Source organism: Tursiops truncatus, chromosome 20, assembly GCF_011762595.2.
Source record: "Tursiops truncatus isolate mTurTru1 chromosome 20, mTurTru1.mat.Y, whole genome shotgun sequence".
NCBI classification, from domain to species: domain Eukaryota; kingdom Metazoa; phylum Chordata; class Mammalia; order Artiodactyla; family Delphinidae; genus Tursiops; species Tursiops truncatus.
In genome coordinates, this window is record NC_047053.1 from 54,285,187 (window position 1) to 54,308,302 (window position 23,116).

Consider the following 23,116-nt stretch of genomic DNA (forward strand, 5'->3'; position numbering starts at 1 on the left):
TAACCTGCTCCAAGAGTTACTTCTCATACAACTTCTCAATATTTTCATAATTAGCTGCCCAGAATTTTCATAATTTGTAAACACAGTAAAATGGCTGTCAGACATTTAGTACGGTAAAAGTGGAGGGGAGAAAAGACCAGCTTCCTTAAACTGTTTACATTTGACTTGGGAGAGAGGTGGGCCCCTGCGCATAGCAGTTAAATAATCAGGAGCACAACTGAAAGTGATTTTTCTTGAGGTGTCACTGCTGCACACAACTACCAGGTGTTCCTCCTTGGCTCAGGCGGCTTTGCTGATCTTCCAGAACTCTGAGGGCTGTACCCCAGCCCCAGTTTTACATCCATTTGTCTCTGCCAAGGTGAAGGCGGCAGAAACCACACATGTTTTTCCTTCTCCCTTTCCTCGGTGGAGATGATCACCTCCGGATGAGCCATCTTCCACACCAGCGAGCGCTGGTATTTCACCTGGCACGACGGCCAGGGTGGATATGGCACACAGAAGGAAACGCACAGTGGAAAACAAGTCTTCCTGGTAACGCACGTTGAGGCTGCCAGACAATGGTGCCTTCCCGTGGTTGTAGTCCAAACTGCTAGCTGGAAAGCTGTAATTTTGAGCAAGAAAATGTTGGGAAAAGCTAAGAGCAAGAGCAAAGAAGGGTGGAAAGAATCGTGGAGCACCAAAAGTCTGCTCTGGGCTGAGTGAGAGAAAACAAAAGGAGCAATATACGAGAAATTCTGCAGAATCTAGCCTTCCGATGCAATTTAGTTTTTGCCGAATAAATTTTTTATACTTCCTATTAAGATTTAGACAAAGATGGCATTTGAATAAAAAACATTAACTTAAAGCTCTGTATTTTCTCCTAAAGTTCTTTAATCCAAGTCAACATTCTGATTATGAGTTGAAGTTCAGTAAAATTGTTTCTGACTTTGCATCCATACTGCTTTTAGCAAAGAACAGTTTACAAAATAGTACGTTCAGTGAATTCCATTGAAATCACATACATATATAGGCAGAGAATCCCATGAAAGCTACACATCAAAATACTACCAGGGTCGTATCTGGGTGGTGGGATTATAGGAGATTATAATTATCTACTTTTTAAATCTTTTTTTTCTTATTCTTCTGTAATTAACATGGCTTGCTGTTTAATTTAAACATGTAAAGAATATTAATGATAGTGTCTTTTGAAAGTCATAAAAAAATTCAAAGTCAATTAAAGCTGAGTTCTAGAACTTGAAGGTTTTAATCGTAGTTCCCAGCTTCTCAAGACTTCGTAAGAATCTGCTTGGCATGTCATCCCCCCTCTCACTGTCCAGCCTGTTGAAGAAAAGCATGTGAGATCTTGAATCTGAGTTATCTGGACTGGCTTCTCCCAAGGTGGATAGTTCATAGTTCCCTACTTTATTTTAGGCTATATCTTCCTGGGTTACTTCTTTTTGGGTTGGAAGCACTATTTGTACTTTGGTCTGTTCAGATGAAATACTGAATTTTTTCCTCCTTCAAAACTAGAGATTTGAGCATTTGTGTCCACTTGTCTTGAAATGTATCTGCTGGAAATAGGGGCATGTCTAAGCCACAGCTCTTTGGCTTGTGGGAACTTCTGTTTCACTCTCTTTGTCTCCCATACACATAGCCTTATGTTCCCCCTGCCACCCTTACACACATATCACACACATATCTACACACATTTGTTGGTCCCACTGAATGTAAGCCTTGGAGACTTTCTTTTTGAAGGAGGGGAGGGGTGGCTGACAAATGTATAATGACATGTATCCACCATTATAGTATCATGCAGGGTAGTTTCACTGACCTAAAAATCCTCTGTGTCCCACCTATTCTTCGCTTGCTCTCCTCTAACTTGAAGACTTCCTTTCGAATTGTGAATCTGGGTTGCTTATTTTGCAGAAATGTGATGATTCTTTCCTTGGAACATGGAGGGTATTAGCCTATTACATGGTAGCCCATGCACCTCAACATTTGTGTGGCTGCTTTATTCACGGGACTCTACTGAATCTTAATCAGAGATTTGGTAATCCCTAGAGCATATAATAAGAAACTATGATATAGTCTTCTTAAGCAAACCAAGATATTCTTGAGGTAGTCACTTGTTGTTCTAGCTGTGAAATTCTTAGAAGTGTGTTCTGTGTCATTAACCTACTTCCTGGATTCTGGAGTCAAGTGAGACAGTGATTTCTTTTGAGAGCAGTTTGTTCTTAAATTTGTATGTCTACACGGGAGAGAACTTTTTCTCAGGCCTCTATAGAGTGGGTACAACGGCTCAAAGAAGAATGTATTTAATTATCTACCAAATTATCTTGGCTGCAATTTAGGAACATGGTGGACTGAGCTAATGTAGACCCCCTTCCAGCTACAAACACATTCTACATTCACGATGCAGAAGAGAATGTGTGTTGGAGGTATTGGTGCATGCACTTTGGAAAATGTGACCTGCTAACAGCTTCCTATCACAAAGCCTGTGTGACTCTTTGTTTCATGGATGTCCCTGGACACTGGAACTTGAGCAGCTCACATGCAGGATAGGCTAGAAATGCCAGGAATGAAAAGGCCTGGGAACACCCCTCACCCAGTCATGGAAGGGAGTAGGTGAGCAGTAATGTAGCCCCATCTCTCGTTTGGGATAACTCTGAATCATCTCTTACGATGTCTCCCAGAGTCACCTAGTGGGATTGAGCCCCAGTTGCCCACTACAGTAAATTGCTCGGTGAAGCTCAGCTGTGCCCAAAATAACGGAGCCGTCTAGACCCAGTGTCCTATTGAATTTTTCTTCCTAATACTTTTCATAATTATCTATTATACTTTCACTAACAAAACTAAGTAATAATAACAATGATGTCATCAATACACCACACTAATAATAGCCTAATTTCTGTCAAGTGTTTCTTATGGCAATATTCTAAGTGTTTTGTATTTTTTAGCTCATTTAATGTTGTTACTGATAGTATTATTAAAATCCTCATTTTATAGATGAGGAAACTGAAATTTCAGAAGTAGAAGCTTAGTTCAGTGTTTATCATAATAATATTAGAGTTTCTACCAGACTAATTGTCCCCTCCTATAGTCTTGGTATAGTTTATCCACACAAGAAAGACTATTCTAAACCTGTCAGGTCACTGATTGCAGTGGAAGCCCTTTAGGTGAAAGGCATCTGACCACTTCTGGACTGTAATAGATCAACCGACAATTTTTCCAGTTCTGTTTTCAGATATACAAAATAACCAACTTTCTCAAAAAGGATGAGATCATGTGTATGTTTCTGTGAGTGGAGAGGGTTTGAGACTTGTCTGGATCCTGGAGGCTGCTGCCCAGTTTTGTCGATAGTTCAAGTTTTCTTTAAATTTTGTCCTATTGTGATGTCAGGCTAAAACAATGGGTCATTAGGTTTAAGAGCTGAGAGATAGGATTTGTCTTGGCCCCCATGGTAGATGTTTTGCTGAGTTAAAGTTTGCCTATCAATTGTGCATCCCTTATTTTCCTAACACAGTCCTTAATTCCTCCTGTAGAGAAGGATTCCTGAGTTCTCTTCCATAGAATGTAATGCCTGGGATAACTTAAAAAATAGTTGCTTCTCTTTCACCAATAGAATTTCCTCACAGCTCCTTCCATTTTTTTGACTGAAATCATTGTGTTTTATAGCATTTAAGACTTTAAGTCTTGCAAATTCTCTCATAGACTTACATCACTAATGTGTCTGCAGCCCCTAGAATTAAGGAAAACTGGGAAGTGAACACATCTCTAAATAATTTCTGATAGGGTAAGAGATAGTATGTTAATTACAGAGGTCAGCACGGGCCCTTCGTGGAGGGTATCTCAGTGATAGGACCATTCAGCGCATGATTGACCCCTCCCCAGCCAGAAGGTGGAGGACCAGACTGGGGTCCCTTTGAGGTAGCAGAATCATCAGTTTTCTGATGTTGTAGATTCAGTTTCTCTGTGCATATACATTCATTCTGTGCTCCAGTCTCTGCTTATGGTTCAGGAAAACCTCAGTCTCTTCTTGTGGCTCAAGAAGTCGCTCCTCTGAGCCATGCTACAAAGGAAGCTCAGAACCAATGGGGGACATTATGGCTATTGCTAGAACATGTCCACAGAGAAGTTAGAACCCAGAGGAGTAACCCTGGGAACAAGCCTCGTATCAGCAGACTAAGATGTTCAACCAGACAAAGCTGGTGACATCTCAGCTCCAGTCCTTATGGTAAAGATGATCTGAAATCAGTGTTGGTGTCCTTAATAATTTGGCATCCCTTAATAGCTTCTTACCCATGGCCTAGGTCAGTGGTTCTCAGACTTTAAGAAGTACCTGGAGGGCTTCTGAAAACAGGTTGCGGGGACCCATCCCCAGTTTCTGATTCTGTAGGTCTGGGGTGGAGCTGAGAATTTGAATTTCTAATAAGTCTCAGGTGATGACGATGCTGTTGGCCTGGAGACCTCACTTTGAGCATCTGATCTGTGCTACAGATCCACTTGCCTGCGGTGGTGGGGACTCAGGACATCCCTCCAACCTCCAACCTATATGCTTCACCTTCTCTTCCTTTTTTTCTGATACCTCTAAAAAGATACCTCTTTTTAGATCATGTTGTCTTACACATTAAATTTTTCTTCCTTCATGGGCTTGGTTATTTTCAATAAACGTTTAGTCACCTGCTGTTACTCAATACCATCCTCCACGGCCATGCCAGAATGTTTTGTCTAAAATACAAATATGATCATTTCCCTAATCAAAACTTTTCAAAGATGTCCCAGCTGATCAAAATATGTTTAAGGACATCCTCCTGCCTATCTCTTCAGCCGCCTGGCTTCATCGGCCAGGATGCTTTCATTCACAAGTAACACGGGTAACTGAATCAGTTAGCGCTTGGTGCCTGATACAGCATCCCAAATCTCTGTGCCTTAAAACAGTGGACATTTATTATTGCTCATGAGTGTATGGGTCAGCTGGGCAGATTTCCCAGGCTTGGCCAGTCTCACTCATATGTCCGTGGTCAGCTGGTGGTGGGGTAGGCAGCTCTGCTAACCTTGGCTTGGCTTTCTCTCATGTTTGGGTGTCGGCTAGTTGTAGACTAGTCTAGGATGACCTTAACTGAGATGACCAGGCTCTCTTCCATTCTTTACGGGCTGGACCAGGCTGGCAGTCATGATGGTGGAAGAATTCCAAGATAGAGCAGAGACACTCAAGGCCTCTTGTGGTCCAGGCTCAGAACCAGCATACCCTCACTTTTGTCACTTTCTATTGAATAAAGCCATTCTCACAGAGTGGGCAGATCCTATAAAACTACAAGACAAAGAACATGGACCCAGGGATGTCATTAATTGAGACTATCAATGCAATTAACCTGCCACAACAAAAAGTAAAATTTCCTTAAACCTTACACAGATTAATGATCTCACATAATGGGAAGCCAAGATTCAGTGTAGACTATAGAATTGGTTGACTAAATAACTCAATAATGTCATCAGTGACACAGATACTTTTCATCTTTCCTCTCAGCCATTCTCAGTCTATTGGCGCATTCTCAGGCTGGCTCATTTCAAGGTTTCAAACAACTATCAGCAATAATTGAAGAAATATGCTTCATTGCTCACATTTGATAGGTTCTTTTACGCGGGAGCCCTGAAAAATCCTCTTCTTGTGTTGCATTGGTTCAAATAGGCTTATGTCTCCCCATTTCTAAACTATCGCTTCTTTTGTGCAGCAAGAAACTTCCAGATCAAAAGTGGCTTAAATAACTCAGGTTATTCATACCTTGTTTAGAAAAAAGTCTAAAGTTCTCTCATATATGAAGAGGATTGGAGTCACAGCAGTCCTGGGATAGGTTCATTGGGTTAATAATATCATTATGAAATCAAACTCCTCCCATTTCCTCTGTCACCCTAAGTGCTAACATTTTTCTCCCCTCATGCTCCAAGCAGCATGACCTAACTCAACACCCAAATATTAGAAGAAAGAATGTGGGAAGAGAGCTAGCCTCATGCTTTCTCTCTTTATAAGTAGGAAGTTCTATCTCAGCAGTCCCTGAGCAGATTTCCAGGATGTCTGAATTGGCCACACTGCTTCTCCTGGCTGCAAGGGAAGCTGGGAAAATGAATATCTGCATCTGTTCTCTCCTTCCTGGGAGGAAAACGATTTCAGTATGAAGGAAGGGACAAAAAATAGCTGTTGTGTATGCAAAACTTTGTGTATCTCACAACTTTCAAATGAAGGTCTACACAACCCTAATTAATTGGCATTCCAGCACTTGAATTCATGAGGCAATTGAAGGCATGGATATTTAGTATTCTTTTACCAGTGGACAAAGAGATATTTCTGAAAGGCAGAGAAAAAACCAGTGCATCCAGATGTTACTGGTAGATTAAGACATAGATTTCATCTGGAGAAAGTTTTCAGATCACAGCATTTATTCATTTTCTGTGACCAAGTCACGTTAAATGAGACTGGACACTTATCCTCTGTGAAGTCAAGTGTTCAGTGTGAAGTTGCCTTAGTTACCATCCGCTTGTAGATAACCCGTCCACTCACAGAACTTGCATTAGAAGGGCATTCTGGTATCAGTGCATCACATACCAACTCTATTTTGACTCTAAAGGAAATGTCCTGTATCCTTGTTGTATCCTTCTGTATGTCATTCATCACATTTAATTGAATTGTTTGACATAGAACCCTTTTCTTGGGCTATCACTTAGAAAGAATCATAAATGTACTTTAAATCCTACAAAGGAGTTGTTGAGTGAATATGTTATCCTCTCCAAGTTTTCCATTGCATCTAATCAGGCTTATACTGAACTCAAAGGACCAGATAGTTAAAGGAACAATTCACGGACACAGATGTCTTCAAATCACTTAGTGTATACAAAGTATGATAAACTACAGGATGGAATTTGAGGCAAGGACTTCCTTGTGTTTCAAAGATTTCCAGTTGTATAGTGATTTTAACAGATAGATTCACCTCCTTCTAAACAGTGCTCTGGTTGGAGTTGGTGCCTTTAAAAAGCACAGGTAAGGGAAGATACTGAACATTATCCAGCTAAAAGGCATGTTACCAGACATTCTGTCTTGCTTGTTTTCTTCTAATGGAATATAAATGATGGGTTATGAGTCACCCATCCACCATTCACCATCCTAAGCTCAGCTATCAGATGCTGGCGTGGAGGAATGAGAGGCATGTGATGTAGAAGGAGAGGGTAGGTCAGAGGAGCTCAGAAACAGAGGGTACCTGAAGGTCAGCAAATGCTTTTCTCTTGTTAGCTAAGCTGGTGCTTCCTTTTTGAGGGGGCTGTGATTTCAGCCTCTTCAGTTAGGAGCTTAGTTGAACAACAAGAATGATTAGTTCATTTCCCAGTCGGTGGTTATTGTTGCAGGAATGGTTTTAATATACCCAGGGTTTTGGCTTCGATTTTTGCTTTCAAACTCCAGCAAGTCTTGAATTGTTTATTGAATCTTTGTTGAGAAACAGAACACAGAGATGAAGCTAATAATTGGCAAGAGTCCCAATCCTTGTGTCATTATGGTCATTAATTAGGGTAAGGGTTATGTATGGAAAGGTTGCTGATTGGAATCACTTGTTTCCAGATCTCCTCTAGAGGGCAGGGGTTATAATTAGGGACTCTGTTTTTCTGGAGGTAAACATAGAGATTGCTTTAGGAAGCAGAAATGATGCATGCTTAGTAGACAATTTGTTTCATTGGCAAATTAGTCAAAGGAGAATAAACCATCTTTTCCTGATCATTATTTTCAACCCAAAACCTCATTGTATCAATCAGTAGAATCTTTAGTATAAGGGAACCTTTATGGAAAATTCACAGTAAAATGAATTACTACACCGAGTATTCCATTCACCTTCTTCCTAAGTAAGTAGAGGCTAATGTCACAGCTTATGTGGAGGATGGATCTATTTCATTTGAGAAGGAACAGTTTCCCAGTGTCCAGCAAAAGGGCTTGACTCATTCATAGGAGGGGAGAGAGTCTGGCACTGTGACCACTTAGGAGCTCTGCATCATAGAAACTTAAGTATACATTGACAAATTGTTCTTAATCTCTTTAAAGTTATATAAAGTTCCAGGTTTTCCCAATTGAGATTTTTAATAAATATGAACAGAATGTTAGCTCACAAATTTTGTCTGGTATTTCTTTTTTTCCCTCTAGATGTGCCCATGGTGACATGTTAAATGGGACAGCATTGTGTTCTAATCCGATAGCTTGTTCTGAATGTGCAAATCTATATTTCTTTCGAGATTGATTACTTTTTGGGTTAAATAGTCCAATGGAAAGGAATTTTAGTAGATACCAAAATGTAAAACAATGCAGTATTGCCAAAAACATACATAACTGAAGTTGTAAAGATCTCTTTTATTTGTGAGATGGGCTCCATTTTTTGGTCTCCTGCAGCATCTTCAGGGACTCCCTTTTTTCACTTCGTTTCCAGATGAAATGATGGCAGGTAGCACAAGGTCTTTGTTCAGAGTCCTTATAAATAATGGCCTGCATATTACGCTTTGTAAGATATTTACACAGAAACCTCAGGAGGTTTTGTAATTGAAAATACTAGTGCATGGTAGGGTGTGGTGGTGTTGTCTAATATGTACTAATGACAATAGAGTATGTGGGTGTGATGTATGGCAAGATCCCACAGGGCATCTGTCTTCAGCTGCTTGAAGTGCCAGCGTTGCTCACCACACCCTGTCTTGGTTTTGGAAACTCTTCACAGAATAGGATACTCTCAGGCCAAAGCCTAAACAAGTCTCCTTCTCTGAAGAGGAAAAGAATATACATGAAACGAATTCTACTTCCATTTCTAGAGTCTGGCTTATTGGGATATAAACAAGGAGTTTAGATTCCAACATTCTGGCCATTTTATTTGTAAGTGGGATTGATCAGAGATTAGCCTGAAAAGATTGCTGAGACGTGTTTGCTGGGGCATCTAGAGGCACTTCACTTCAGAGCCTTGTCTTGGGAATTCCTTCTCTATTTATATTAGTGTTATTGCATCTTTCCATCTATATTTATAGATATGATTAATTTCTGAGCAGCTCAGCTCTATCCATGGAGTTTTCCTGATACTTAAAAAGGAAAAAAAATGTGTGTGTGTGATTATTTGGCATAGATAAAATCCTCAAAAAAATAAGCAGTTATGTACAGGAAGTGAGTGTGGTCAAATTAACCTCCTCTTATTCCCTTCTTTTCCCCTCTTCCATTAATTAGGAGTTATGCTTAAGATTTGGATCTTTGTAGATTTTTTTTTCAATTTATATTCATTTTTTCTGTGCAGAATATTTCTTTGGGGAAAAAAAGAGAATGATATTCAAAATTAGTAAGCTAAAAATAAAAGTACAGGATTTTCTAGCCCAGTGGTAGCAGCAAGATTTTCTCAGGGCAGAATTTCTTTGGCAAACCTAATTGGCTAATTTAATTATAGGGATAATGGTATGAATATTAAGATACCATTGTGTGTGTGTAGGGGGGGTGATTTTCTGCTTGCATTTTTGTCTCATTGCTGAAGGCAGCTGTTTCCTGCTCGCATGTTCTGCTCCCCACATGGAAATCACTGCCAATGCTTTTAGCAGATTCTTTCAACACTTATATACGTATCTTTAATGAATATTTGATAATATCACTATGTCTTAATTTTTCTGTTTTAAGAGTTATTTCTTGAACTCTCACTATGGAACATGGGAATTTGACTAATTTATTTCTTATCCCTTGACTACAGAAATCCTATAACCCCTTCTTTCCAGGATAATTATTTGGTATTTATTATTAGATCAATTTTTTTTTTATTGAAGCATAGTTGATTGATAATGTGTTAATTTCTGCTGTACAGCAAAGTGATTCAGATACACACACACACACACACACACACACACACATTACATATACGTATTCCTTTTTATATTCTTTTCCATTATGGTTCAGCACAGGATTCTAGTTATAGTTTCCTGTCCAGTATTTACTTCTGTGTGATACTATAGCTATGAAATTATTAGTCACAGCCGAGCCATAAAGTATACTATGTCTTTTTTCCTTTATAATTTTTTGTTGATATGTGTCTGCTTTCTTTTTTGTTTTCTTTGTATTGATCATTAGTTAAGCTTCATATTTGCCTCAGCTCTGTATGTTTCTCAATATGTTTATAGTCATTTGGTAATCTATCCATTTCATCTTCTGCCATGATTTTCCATAACATTCTAATATACTGTAATCAAGATTGATTGCTCTCATGGGCTACACAGCGGCTCTACTGGGATTTCTCTTAACCATCATCCTGATTTCTCTCACTTACCTCTTCCAAGTTCGTTTCCTATTTTCTAGAACTCATGCCTTCTTTTTCCTTCAGGAACATATGACAGCTTATATGGGTGAGTAAAACTTTGACATCTTATAACCTTGTACATACGAAGATATCTTGACCCTTCCTTAACACTGAATTGATAATTTAGCAGGATGTCTAATTTTTATCTTAGAAATAATTTTTCCTAAAAAATTTTGAAGACATTTCTTCATAGTCTTCAGGCGTTTAGAGGCACTGTTGAGAAATCTGTTATCATAGATTCCAGCACCTTTATATAAAACCCGCTTTTTCTAACTACAAAATCATAGGATCCTCTTTTAGTTGTTAGAGCTAACATTTCATGATGGTGTATTTTGAGGTCCATTTTTATCACTGTCCTGTGGTCTCTGAACCCTTAATCTGGGCGCATATCTCCCTCTATTTGGGATTGTCTTGAAGTATTTATCTGATTGTTTCCTTTCTACTATTCTGCTACTCTTTCTACTGTTATCTGTTTTCTTTTTCTCATTTCACCAACTTTATCTCCCAAACTTTATATTAAAGTTTAAAAAAATTCCTTCTCTTCCATTAATTTCAAAAAGCTTTTTTGTTATTTCCTGAAGATGCTTTTTCTTTGGCATTCTTTCTCCTTGATAGACTTCTTATCTCTTTGAAAAAAATTTTCTTTGCTTATTTTTATTCCTCCAAATACCCATTTTTTTCATGCTTGCTTATTTTGTATCTATTTTTAATGTTATAGTCTTCATTGAAATTCCTGAGGTCCTAGACTGTTTGTTGACTGTGGTCTTCCTGTGCCATGATTCTGATGAGGTGATTTCCTTACAGAAGCCCAGAGACAGTACTTTAAATCTTTACTCTTGGTAGAGTGGAATTTTCCATAAAAGATACTTTCTATTCCCTACATAGACAGTAGGCACCAGCTTCCCGTGTTCTAGAATTTAAGTGGGCGGGGAAAGTCAAGAAGTACATTTTCATCAACTTGTCTCAGTGTAGAGTCTTTCTGCTTTGCTATCTCTAGAACATATATCTCAATCTTTTACTGGGTTGGGGACTGAACCTTACCTTACTGCAGATAGAGACATGACCACTCACTCAATGAAAGGGGAATCCTGGGGGAAGGGGAGAGTTCTAATTTTGTCCTTAAGTAGACTTCTTATCTATCTTTTTTCCCCACCTTCACTCTCAATACCAGAAGTAATTGCTGCTACCAGTTCCTGAGACTTTGAGGGCATCTTATGGAAAATAAAATTACTCTTTGACCTTTTTGCTGGATCACTTTAGGATTCAGTTTTCTCTGGTATACCAAATCAAGCACCACTCATTCATCTACTTCCCAGCTTAAAAACTGAACTTCTCTTGTCTTTTTACTGGTTCTCGTTTTCCTTGTGGGATTCTTTGGTCATTAATGAATTTTCCTTGTTATTGTTTTATTGATTTTTTTCAGGAGATAGCAGCACTAAGTTGCATGATAATGAGATTAATATTTGTAATTACATCTGGTGTTAGCTCAGGGACTCTAATGAAGCAGATGCCAAGTTGGAACTAGGTGCATAAGGGGTTTATTCATTGACAAATCTATGAAGGACAAAGGGGAGAGGGGCAGGTGTAGGAGGGAAGGACATTCATATGTGTTGCAGGTCTCATGACTGTGAAAAGACAGGACGCAGGAAGAAGCTTTGAGTAGGATGAGACTTGTACTGCAGCAGGGCTCTGAGAAAGCTTGGCCAGGCTGATGTGTAGTCTCAGCATGAAGATTTCTCATTAGAAGCGTCACACACTAGGCAGGAACGGTCTGGTCTAGTAGCTGTGCCATGCGGTCAGTCGTCGTTTGGGGGAAGTGGGGTCTTGATGTGTATATTGTGATGGATCACAAAGATGTGGCAGATGGAGGCTGTCAACTAACTACACTTCTCATAGCAGAGTCTGTCTTGAAGAAATAGCTGGTCAGTACATGCCTGTGGCCACCACATTTCTACTCAAAAAAAGCATCACCTGAGTACCAACTTTATGTAGAAGAAAGTATTAGTTACTGTCTTCATCAGTTTGGGTTGCTATAACAAAGTGCCGTAGATCTGGTGGCTTACAAACAAGAGAAATTTATTTCTCATGGTTCTGGGGGCTGGAGGTTCAAGATTAGGGTACCAGCAGTAAGTTCTGGTGAGGGTCTTCTTCTGGGGTATAGACAGCTGATTTCTCATTGTACCCTCACATGGCCAAAAGAGAGCAAGCTAGCTTCTCTGGCCTCTTCTTAAAAATGCACTAATCTCATTAATGAGGGCTCTACCCTTATGACCTGATTACCTCCCAAAGGCCCCACCTCCAAATACCATCACATGGGAGGTTAGATTTCAGCGTATGAATTTGTGGGGGGTACACAAACACTCAGTCCATAACAGTTACTATTCAGTGGTTGTGCAAGAAAACAATGACATTATCTTTCCTTAAAAAAACATAACCGAGTAGTTCAGGAGAATGGCAGGGAGTACTAGCATTACTTTCTCAAAAAAGATTTCTTTGAATCCTCATTTAATTCATACCAGAAGTAGAACTTCACCCGCCATTGCCCAAACCCTGACAGTAGTCCCTGAGAATTATGAGTGTGCTCTCTTGCTCCTTGCCAGCATCCTCTGCTCCCCGGACTGTCGGAAGTAACCTTCCCACAGGTCTTTCTTATTCCTCTCCTGCCTGCCTACCACTCATTTACCACCTAGCAGCCACTGTGTGCCCTTTCAAAAATATAATTGGATCCAGTCATTTCTTCTTAAAACATTCTGATGGTTTCAAATTGCTTTCTGACATGTAAGCTCTTTCTGTGGCCTGCAGGCCCCACGTTATCCGGCAGGGGCCCAGCTCATCCCGCACTGCCCTTCCTTCCTCACTGCATACTGACCATGCAGGCAGCCCCTGTTCCTCCCTGCTCCTCGGGCTGGCCCATTCCTTCAGCCTGCACAGCTTTGCACTTGTGTCCCTTCTGTCTGGAATGCCCTTTCCCTGCCCTTCCCACTGTTGTCTCCTCGATCTTTATATTGTAAATACCACAAGCCACATACACTTGACTTGGGCTGCTTGTAACCCAAAGCAGAACCAGACCTTGACTTTCGTGATTGGCCCAGAAGACTCCTACCACTTATAGTTAGACATCCATCAACAGCTACCTGAGCTAAGGAGAGCTCTTATTTGCTTTCTGGGGGAAGGCTGAGAGAACAGTAGCAAGATTAAAGAAACACTTCCATCTTGGGTCTCTTCTGTCAACAGGTTAGTCAGATATCCCCTTGGTAAATGCAAATTATCGTGCAAACTGGTCGAGTGCTGAATAATGAGAAGACATCCATGTTTGGAGGAATGCCTGAATAAAATGGATCATTTACAGTGTGGTTGTATGTTTAATTTTTTAGTTATAGGTAAATGTGTATCCAGACTGCTTTCAGACTGCTAATATAGTGCCTACGGTACAGCAGATTCTCAGTAAATTAAATTATCTTGAGTTGAATATGTATACATCAGAAGCAAGGGTTTCTATGTAGATAACTATATTGCAATTTTGTGGTGCCCTGCCTATCACAAACAGTGAATAAAACGTATATGCATGTCCTGTTTTAAAGATCTAGAACTTATGAGTATTTGAGGACTGCTTGCACGGTGGTAAGTGAAATGATAGACATGGAGCTTATTAATTACTCCCTGCTTCATTCAGTCTCTCCTGTTTTTAAATTAATATTGTCACCTATAAAAATGAGGAAGGTTGAAAGAAAGACAGGTCTGAAGAGGGAAAAACAAGTGAATTTGCATTAAATCTGTTGCTCTTTTTTCTATGCACTTATTTATTTGTCATTAGATAAAAAGGGACATATGGGAGGAAAATTTATCCCCATCCTATATCTTATGTCATAACGTACAAAATAGTAAGTAGATTATGAAATATTAATGCTGTGTTGATTTTCTATACCAAGGATTGGCAAACGTTTTTTCTTTAAAGGGCCAGATAGTAGATATTTTAGGCTTCGCAGACCACAGGGTTGCTGTCGTATCTTCTCCTTTTTGTCCCCTCTCCTCCTCCTCTTCCTCCTCCTTTTCTTCTTTATTCTTCTTCTTTTATAACTCTTTAAAATGTAAAAAACATATTAGCTCATGACAAGGCAGTGATCAAGTGCCAGATTTGGCATGCAACTGACCTTTGGCCTATATAATAATCCAACTCATTTCACAAACGTCACAACCAGACAGAAGCTGTCATCTGAAATTGTTATAAATATAGTAAGAACAAAATGGTAAACTCTAAAAATATGGGAGACTTTATAATTCTAATTTTATCCAAGGATAAATTAAAATGTGCATTTGCTTAGCAACAGAAAAAATAAGACCAGAAATATGCAGCGATTTAGACATACAAGTGCTTCCTAGTTTCTTGTGTCTTCTGGGGGAGGGATTTAGAATGATCGAACTTCTAAATTTATGGTCAGGATTTCTAAGTTTTGAGTTAGATTACAAGTGCAAGAAAAACATGCATTTTGCACATTATCATGGGAAAGAAGCGTGCAAGTTGTCTCCCAGAGTATCTGGGGAATGTGATTGGTGGATTTATTTTTTACACTAGTTCATGTACAGTCAAGTCTGCATGCAGATTGCGTAAGCACTAGTATTCAGAAGGGTTGCTGCCAGTGGTGTGCAGGTAAATCTGCTCTATACAAAGAAAACAACAGTTACGATTTTGATGGTGTAAATACTCCCACCATGGCCGATTTCAAGCTACCAATGGTTTAACACTCATCTGACAAAATTCGTGAATGTTTAATAATCAGCTCTTCAAGCTGATAGAAGCTGACTCCAACATAACACTGGTTGTCACCCACCTAAGAAAGTGTTTTCTGTGTCTTAGAATACTTTCCTTGAAAGGTACCTGTTCCTTACTATGTCAGATTGACTTGCCTTTAATAAATATTTTTAAGGAAACAATATAGAAAACTCCAAGCACTGTTAAATTATGAAAAACATGTTTTGTGTCAAAGATTGGTAAACTATAGCTTGTGGGTCAAATCTGGCCCATGGTCTATTTTTGTATAGCCCATTGGTTTAGAATGATTTTTAAAGGGTTGTAAAAAAAAAAAAAAAAAAAAAAAGGAGGAGAGGAGAGGAGGAAAAGACACAGCAGAGACCTCCTGCAGCTCGCAAAGCTATATTATCTGGCTCTTTAGAGGAAAAGCAGACTGACCCTAATCTATTTTATCATCACCTGAATTGAAAAATACAGGTATTTCAATCATCTATAAGAGGCATACAGTTGGTAAGTAGAAATCCAAAGACAGTATCATTATGTGAAAATGAGATAAGAGAGGTAGACATGCAAGCATAATTAATAGTTTGCACAATACAAATAACCCAAGAAGTTAACCCAAGTTAAATTATATACTTTTGCTTAGAAATGCTTGCCATTTTAATCTCTAAGAATACAAAATTGTAGATGTTGCCGTTATTGGCAAAAGGTGTGGAACAAGTGGAATTCTTATTCACAGTAGTTTCTTATAATCATACTCTTATCATGTGAGCTAGCAAATCCGTGCCTAGGTGCATTCCCAAGAGAAATGAAAGCATATTAACAAGAAGTTTTGTATAAGAATGTTTATAACAGCTTGATTTAGAACAGCCCCCAGTTAGAAACAGCCCAAATGTATATCAGCATGTGAATGAGTAAACAAATGGTGGTATATTCAAACAGTGGAATACTACTCAGCAATGAAAAGGCTGAGTTATTGTTACATGCAGCAACATGGATGGATTTCAAAAGTTATACTGAGCCAAAGAAGCCAGATTCAGCAAACTGCACACTGTAAGATTCCATCCTCTGTAAAGGACCAAATAGTAAATATTTTAGTCCCAGCTACAGTTACTTAATTCTACCATTTGGGCACAAAAGCAGCCATAGACAGTATGTAAACAAATGAGCATGCCTGAATGACAATAAAACTTTATTTTTGGACACTGAAATTTTAATTTCATAAACATTTCATTTATAATGAAATATTGTTTTTGTTTTTGCCTGTTCCAACCATTTTCCAGGGAGGGAAAAACATTTTCAGCTTGTCGGTCTTACAAAGAGTAGTGGGCTAGATTTGTCTTGGGAGCCAGTCTGCAAACACTTTGTTATAGAACAAACTATACTAAAATAAATGTCAGAAAGCAGATAAGTAGTTGTTTGGGGCCAGGGATGGGACAGGGTCGATTACAAAGGGCGCAAAGGTAATTTGGGGAGGGGGGGATGGAAATGTTTGATATCTTGTTTGGAGTGGTGGTTACATAGACGTATATGTTTGTTAAAACTCACCAGTTGTACACTTAAAACGGGACATTTTATTACATGTAAATTGTACCTCAGTAACGATTTTTTAAAAAGCGAAGAGAAAGAAAAATAAACTGCAGCTAGAGATATATTTATTTTAACCTTATCCTATTTATTTTAACCTTATCCTTCTGAAAAACTTTCATTAGCTTGAAGTCTATTTCATATGATGTTGAGCCTAACTTATGAGGTAACAGAATTTTCTCAGGTAACTAGAGATTGACCAGGGTTTACTAGGTAAGATTTTGGGGTGGGAAGACTTGAAGGCAAAGGAAAGAATTAGCTTAAAACTAGTCAGTTGAATCTATAGTTCTGTGGTCCAAATTTATAACCTTTTAAAAACTAATTTGTTTCAGAGCTGCTGATTTTATTATCATTAAAAGATATTGTACAATCATGGGAATGTGCTAAGAAATTAAGGAATCTCGAATATATTTTAAAATGCCATATTGACGTTAGGGATGATAGAAAGTCACATCATAATATCAATAATTAAGTCTGATATCAATTTAATTCTAATACTAGTACTATGATAAAAGCTTTACCTGCATTATCTAATGAAATTCCAAAATATCCTTATAAGGTCAGTGCCTTTATTAGCCTCATTCTCACATGAAAAAAAGTGAGGCTTAGGTTAAACAGCTTGCTCAGAATTGCACAGTTAGAAAGGGGCCAAGCCAGGACTGAATCCAGCTTGGCTAACCCGGGAAGCTTCGTGTGATAAGACAGGGAAAAAAAAAAAAAAAAAAAACCTCTTTCCCAGAATATTTGATTAGGGAAAATAAGAATAGAAAAAAATAAATCTTGGTTGTAAACCCTTTGAGGATTTAAGGATATGGGAAAACAAGTACCTTAATTTTCTAAGCCCCATATCAAAGTGCCTGGCCTTTACTAAGTGTGCAAAAAATATCTGTGGAATGAATTAATCAAAAATTATTTTCCCAATGTTTTGGGCTTAATTCCTCAGCTACTTTTCCCCCCAAAATTTTAAACTAAATTTTATTGAGGTAGAATTCATATGACATAAAATTAACCCTTTTAAAGTATACAATTCAGTGGCATTTAGTACATTCGCGGTGTTGTGCAACCATCACCTCTATCTAGTTCTTCTTATCTAACTTTAGAAACAGTATAAAATTTAACTTCTCTGCATTATTGGTATGTTTCAAAACCCTGGAAAAAATATAGACTTGACGAGAATGCTTTTGATCATAACTGCTACCTTATCTTTAACAATGTAAAAGCTCTTAGGCATCTGAGGCTTACAGATCTGGGTACCACTGGCACACTCTCCTAGCCATTGAATGAGGAACACATTCTCAAGTCAAGACGATCTTTTTCAAGATCAGGCATTTGCCGGTCGTACAAGCTGCGTCGCTGATGTTAGTCCAGTTGCTTTTACACTCCTCGAGTATGTCATTCCACTTTGATCACTCACAGTATTTACTGACTTTCTGGGAAATGAGTAAGAGTGTTTCATTCAACCATAAGCATGTCCGGGACTGTGCTACAACTCTTAGAGGTCTCTTCACTGTCCTTAAATGGAGATAGGGAAATCTTGATCTGAAGGTGGTTACATGCTGTCAGGTGCTGTGGAAGTTGGAAATTGTAGACACCTGGGCCGTTAAATTACTCATGGGCTTGTTTTATGGGCGTGATTGATGCCAGATGAAAGTTGCTTGGGCAAACTGGAGCACTTAACCAGGTGAGAGTTTTTAATGGCATTCCGATAAGGAGAGAGCCATTGGGCAAATCATCACCAGGCTCTGAAAGTTCACCAGAGATTGTTATCCACAGCCGACATCTGTTTACTTCCTTAACCTTATGACAGCTTATCAAGTCCCCAGATGCGTGCACACCAAAGGTGAAGGAAAAAAATTGTGCAGCACTTCTTTCTATCAGTTGTCTATGCCACTGTTTCTTCACAGTTGATGTTTGTGTTTTTCCTAGAGTAAGATGCATCTGTTTGCATCAAACTACCTTCTCATTATATATATTTTTTATAACCTACTGAGGGAGAAAAGAAAAAAAAGAAAGAACAAAAGTAAAGAAAAGTCCTTTCACACTATCAGCTCAGTCTTCCGCCCAGATTGTGCACCTGTTCCTTTCAAGTTCCTTTCAGGAATGACTAAGAAAATGATTTTATTATATAGTGACCTTCAGTCTAAATTCCCCTTTATGAAGCAGTGGCATTAAAGAGTGAGATTCCAAGTACTGCAGGCACTACCAATACAATTAAAACATACATCTGGGGACAATGGTTGTTTTATGACAGAAGAAATAACACTCCAAGAAAACGGAGTTAAAAGTCCAGAAAAGCATATAGAATGATTAAAATTCATCAAGAAAAGGTCATATAAATATGATGTCTGCTAAACAGTGTTTCCTGGTGTCACTCTGTTCCAGATTTAAAAATCAGATATCCAATTCAAACAAAAATTGTTAAGTGTATGAGTAGTCCAATTTCATTTTTACAGTGTGACTCAGCAGCTGTACTCCATTTAAGGCAGGTTGAGCATTCTAATAATTCACTTTAATTAACTACTTCTTTCTGATAATGGGTCCTTTTGTCGTAATCCACCAAGGAAAGTTTTGAAGTTGGCTCAAGTTACCAACAGAAATCATGATAACATGTTTTGATGCTTTTTAGAAGTTTCTCTCCCCGGAGACCCTCATATAGTTATCTTTCCGTTACCCATACACTTACTGTCCTCTTTGACATTTTCCTGGAAAACCTTTAATTTCAGATTTTTTCTCTATTTGCCTAATGTTTTCTTTTGCTACTCAGAGAACATCATTTTATGAAATGACCCCAAAATGAAAACAGTAAATGAGCTGTACACACGAAATAGCATTTCAAGCAAAGATAGGAGTGACTTTTTTATATTCCATCAGTTTTGGAATATCCGCATGACTTTCCTTAGTTTATACAAATAATTTTGAAAGTATACATTAACTGGAGAAAAGATTAACTTTATTGACCTGCTATTTGCCTGCTGTTTCAACTCCAACTCTGTTTGATCTAAATTGCGATGTCAGAGAAATTTTTCTAAAAATTAGTGAAGCTCTGGAAAGTCAACATAGTTTCAAGATAGTGCAGTGTTCTGACTGGGCTTGACTTTAAGCATCCTGATGGAATGGCCATTTATTTTTTCAAGGCTTTGGTTGTCACTTCATGGTGAATTTTTCAGCAGTGCCATCCACTTTCAGTCCTTTTAACATGCTAAGATATGCATTCTAAACATGGAAACCACAGGCTCTAATAATATTTAATTGTTATCCCCTTGTGTTGTAATTCTATACCCTTGAGGGGGTGTAGGAGCAGTAACTGTTATCACCAAGGGTAACATTTCATAACATCTTTGAACAGACAGAAATAACCTTCTTCAGAAGCATACAGGGACACTTTGATGTAGCAACATATTGGTCTCTGGAAGTCACTCATCACTGCAAGGACGGTTAATGACTTTCCCCAGACATTTGTTTCTTCCTGTTTCTGTCATTCCTTAAATACCTACCTTTTGTCACCAGTTCTTAGTCCTTATTCTGCAGAGTTGAATGCCTGCAACAGAGGCCCCAATGAGAGCAGAATCATATAATATCTGACAACTCTTAAGTGGCCGAACACACTGCTAGGATTTATGAAGTGCCCTTTCATTCAGGGTTCTGTTCGCTTGAATTGTTTAAACACTGCATGGGAAGGAACTTGCCCAAGAAAAGAAAGAGTTAGAGCACAGATCTGATATAAAAACAAAGGTTGAGTATGAAGATGTGTAGAGTTGGTAGATGTTTATGTATTTTGGTTTTGGGAAGAGAAAAAAAATCATCAGTCTTATTGATGTGCAAGTTACATAAAATGAAGCCATTTTTGAGTGTACTCTTTGATAAGTTTTGAGAAATTTGTCTTTCTAATCACTTCCACAACCAAGATATAGAACAATTCTATTACCCTCAAAGATTAAGTCCCTTTCCAGACAGTTCCTCCCTAATCTCTGACTACAGTCAGACATGGATTAGATTTGTCTTTTCCGGAGTTTCATGTAATTAAAATCTCAGAGTTGTGTACTTTTTTGTGTAAAGCTTTTACCATTCAGATAATGTTTTTGAGAGTCACCCACATCATCATGAGCCTTTAGTCTGTTCCTTTTGATTGCTGATTAGTGTTTCTTTGCATGGAAATAACAACAGTTTGTTCATCCTGTCACCCATTGATGGCCTTCTAATAGGTGACCATGACAAATAAAACTATGGACATTCATGAACAAGTCTTTTTGTAGATACACGTTTACCCTTATTTAGGCTGAGTGCCTAGTAGTGGATGGCCATGTCCTATGGGAAATGTATGTTTAGCTTATAAGTAACCGACAAGCTATTTTCCAAGCAGTTGTACCATTTTGAGTTCCCACCAGCAGTGTGTGAGAGAAGTTATTCCAATACTTGCCAACTCTTGGTATTGAGATTCTTTTTAATTTTAGCCATTCCAGTATGTAGTGATATCTATTTATAGTTTTAACTTTCACTGCCTTGATAAATAATGATGCTCAGCCTATTTTTATGTGTTGGCTACTTGTATATCTTCGTTTGTGAAGTGTCTGGTAGTGTTTGCCTATTTTTATAGAATAATGTGATCTATTATCAAGTTTCATGGGTTACTCCTATTCCACATACAATTCCTATGTCAGATATATATTTTGCAAATATTCTTTCCAGGCTGTTTGCTATTTCATTCTCTTATTAGTATCTTTCAAAGAATTGTGGTCTTTGTGACTAAACTAAGAAAGCCTAACAGATTCCAAAGTTTTAAAGACTTCTTCTATGTTTCCTTCTGGAGGTTTTATATTTTCATGTTTAGCTCTGTGGTACATTTCAAGTTAATATTTACATGATGGAAGGTTAAGGATTAAGGTTTACCTTTTCATATGTGTAAGCACTTGTTCCAACACCATTTGTGTAAAAGACTATCCTTTCTCCCATTGAATTGCTATTCTAGGTAAATCCATATATTAGGTTTTTGCTTGTTTTACATCATGAATAGATAGAAATTTTTGTCAGTTTTATTTTCTGCATCTATTGTGATTGTATGGCGTTTCTACTTTATTCTGTTAATATGGCAAACTTGAATGACTAGTTTTTCGAGTGTTAAACTTCTGTCATATGTAGTACATTTCCTGGAGCATTCTGAACTAGTACAGAGCTATTTGGGAGAGGGAAGTTCTACTTCTCCAGAAATTCTGTAGGTGGTGTCTTAAACATAGAGATACTGTTAATATACCTTATACCCACATGCTGATGTGTCCTTGGAAAATGTGCAAGGCCCATTTGCTATGAAAGTGTCTCTGGATGCTTTCTGAAGGGGTCAGAATATACAGAGAAATCTTGGAAATGCCCATCACCAAGACTATTTTGAAAGAATGATTTTTTTCTTTTATTTCCCTTATATTAGTTTCCTATTGCTGCTATGAAAAATTAACATAACCTTAGTGGCTTAGTATATTTCCTAGTTATCTGGAAGTCAGAAGTCCTAAAGTCAAGGTTTTAGAAGGACTGCATTCCTTCTGAAGGCTCTAGGGAGAATTCCTTTCCCTGTCTTTCCAGCTGTTAGAGGCCTCCTGCACTCCTTGCCGGTGACCCCATCACTGCAGTGTCTGCTTCCGTCACCATCACATCTTCCATTCTGACCCTGACCCTCCTGCCTCCCAGTTATCAGGGTCATTGTGATTGCAGATAATCTTCCCAGATCCAGATTCTTAATCATGTCTGCAAAGACCCTTTTGCCAAATTAGGTAGCATTTGCCCAGTTTCTTGGGAACAAGCCATGGACATTGTGGGAGATGTCATTCTGCCTACCACACATCCTAACATCTTTTCACAGGAAACTTTCCATGCTTTCCTTATTTGGGGAATTAGCGTTTGAAGGATATGCCTTTCTTTGTAATCACGTTATCTATGGCCCTTACATGGCACACTACAGATATCAGCCTGGGCTTCAATGTTTATAGAGAAGATACTCATTTTTTACAAGTTATATCCTAGGTAACATGGAGAATATTGTTCTTTCCTGTTGAAACTATCCCAGTCATGTATCACTCTTGTATATATCCCAACAAAAGCCATGAAGCTGTGGGCGTACGATACATAATAACAGCGTTCACAACGACAACTCACAACTCTCTCCTAGAATATCTAGGAAGGATTTTATCACTCTCTTCCCTGATGCTTACCAATTACAAAAGGAGCCTGTGGTTACAGAGTGAAAAATCTTACATTTTCCTCTGTTTTTGGCCTAGATCATGGAGCGTGTTAGGCGCCTGGTTTTAATGATTATTTTAATGGCATTTTAAGCCACAAGCTTAGATTGCTTCTTACTTGCCAGTTCTTACTTGTCTTTTATGTCTTATAAGCCCTGTTCCTCAAACCCCACTGGGCAGAGACAGAGCTTTCCCCTGTGAGCTGTGCATTGCCAAGCAAATCATTGGCCTTC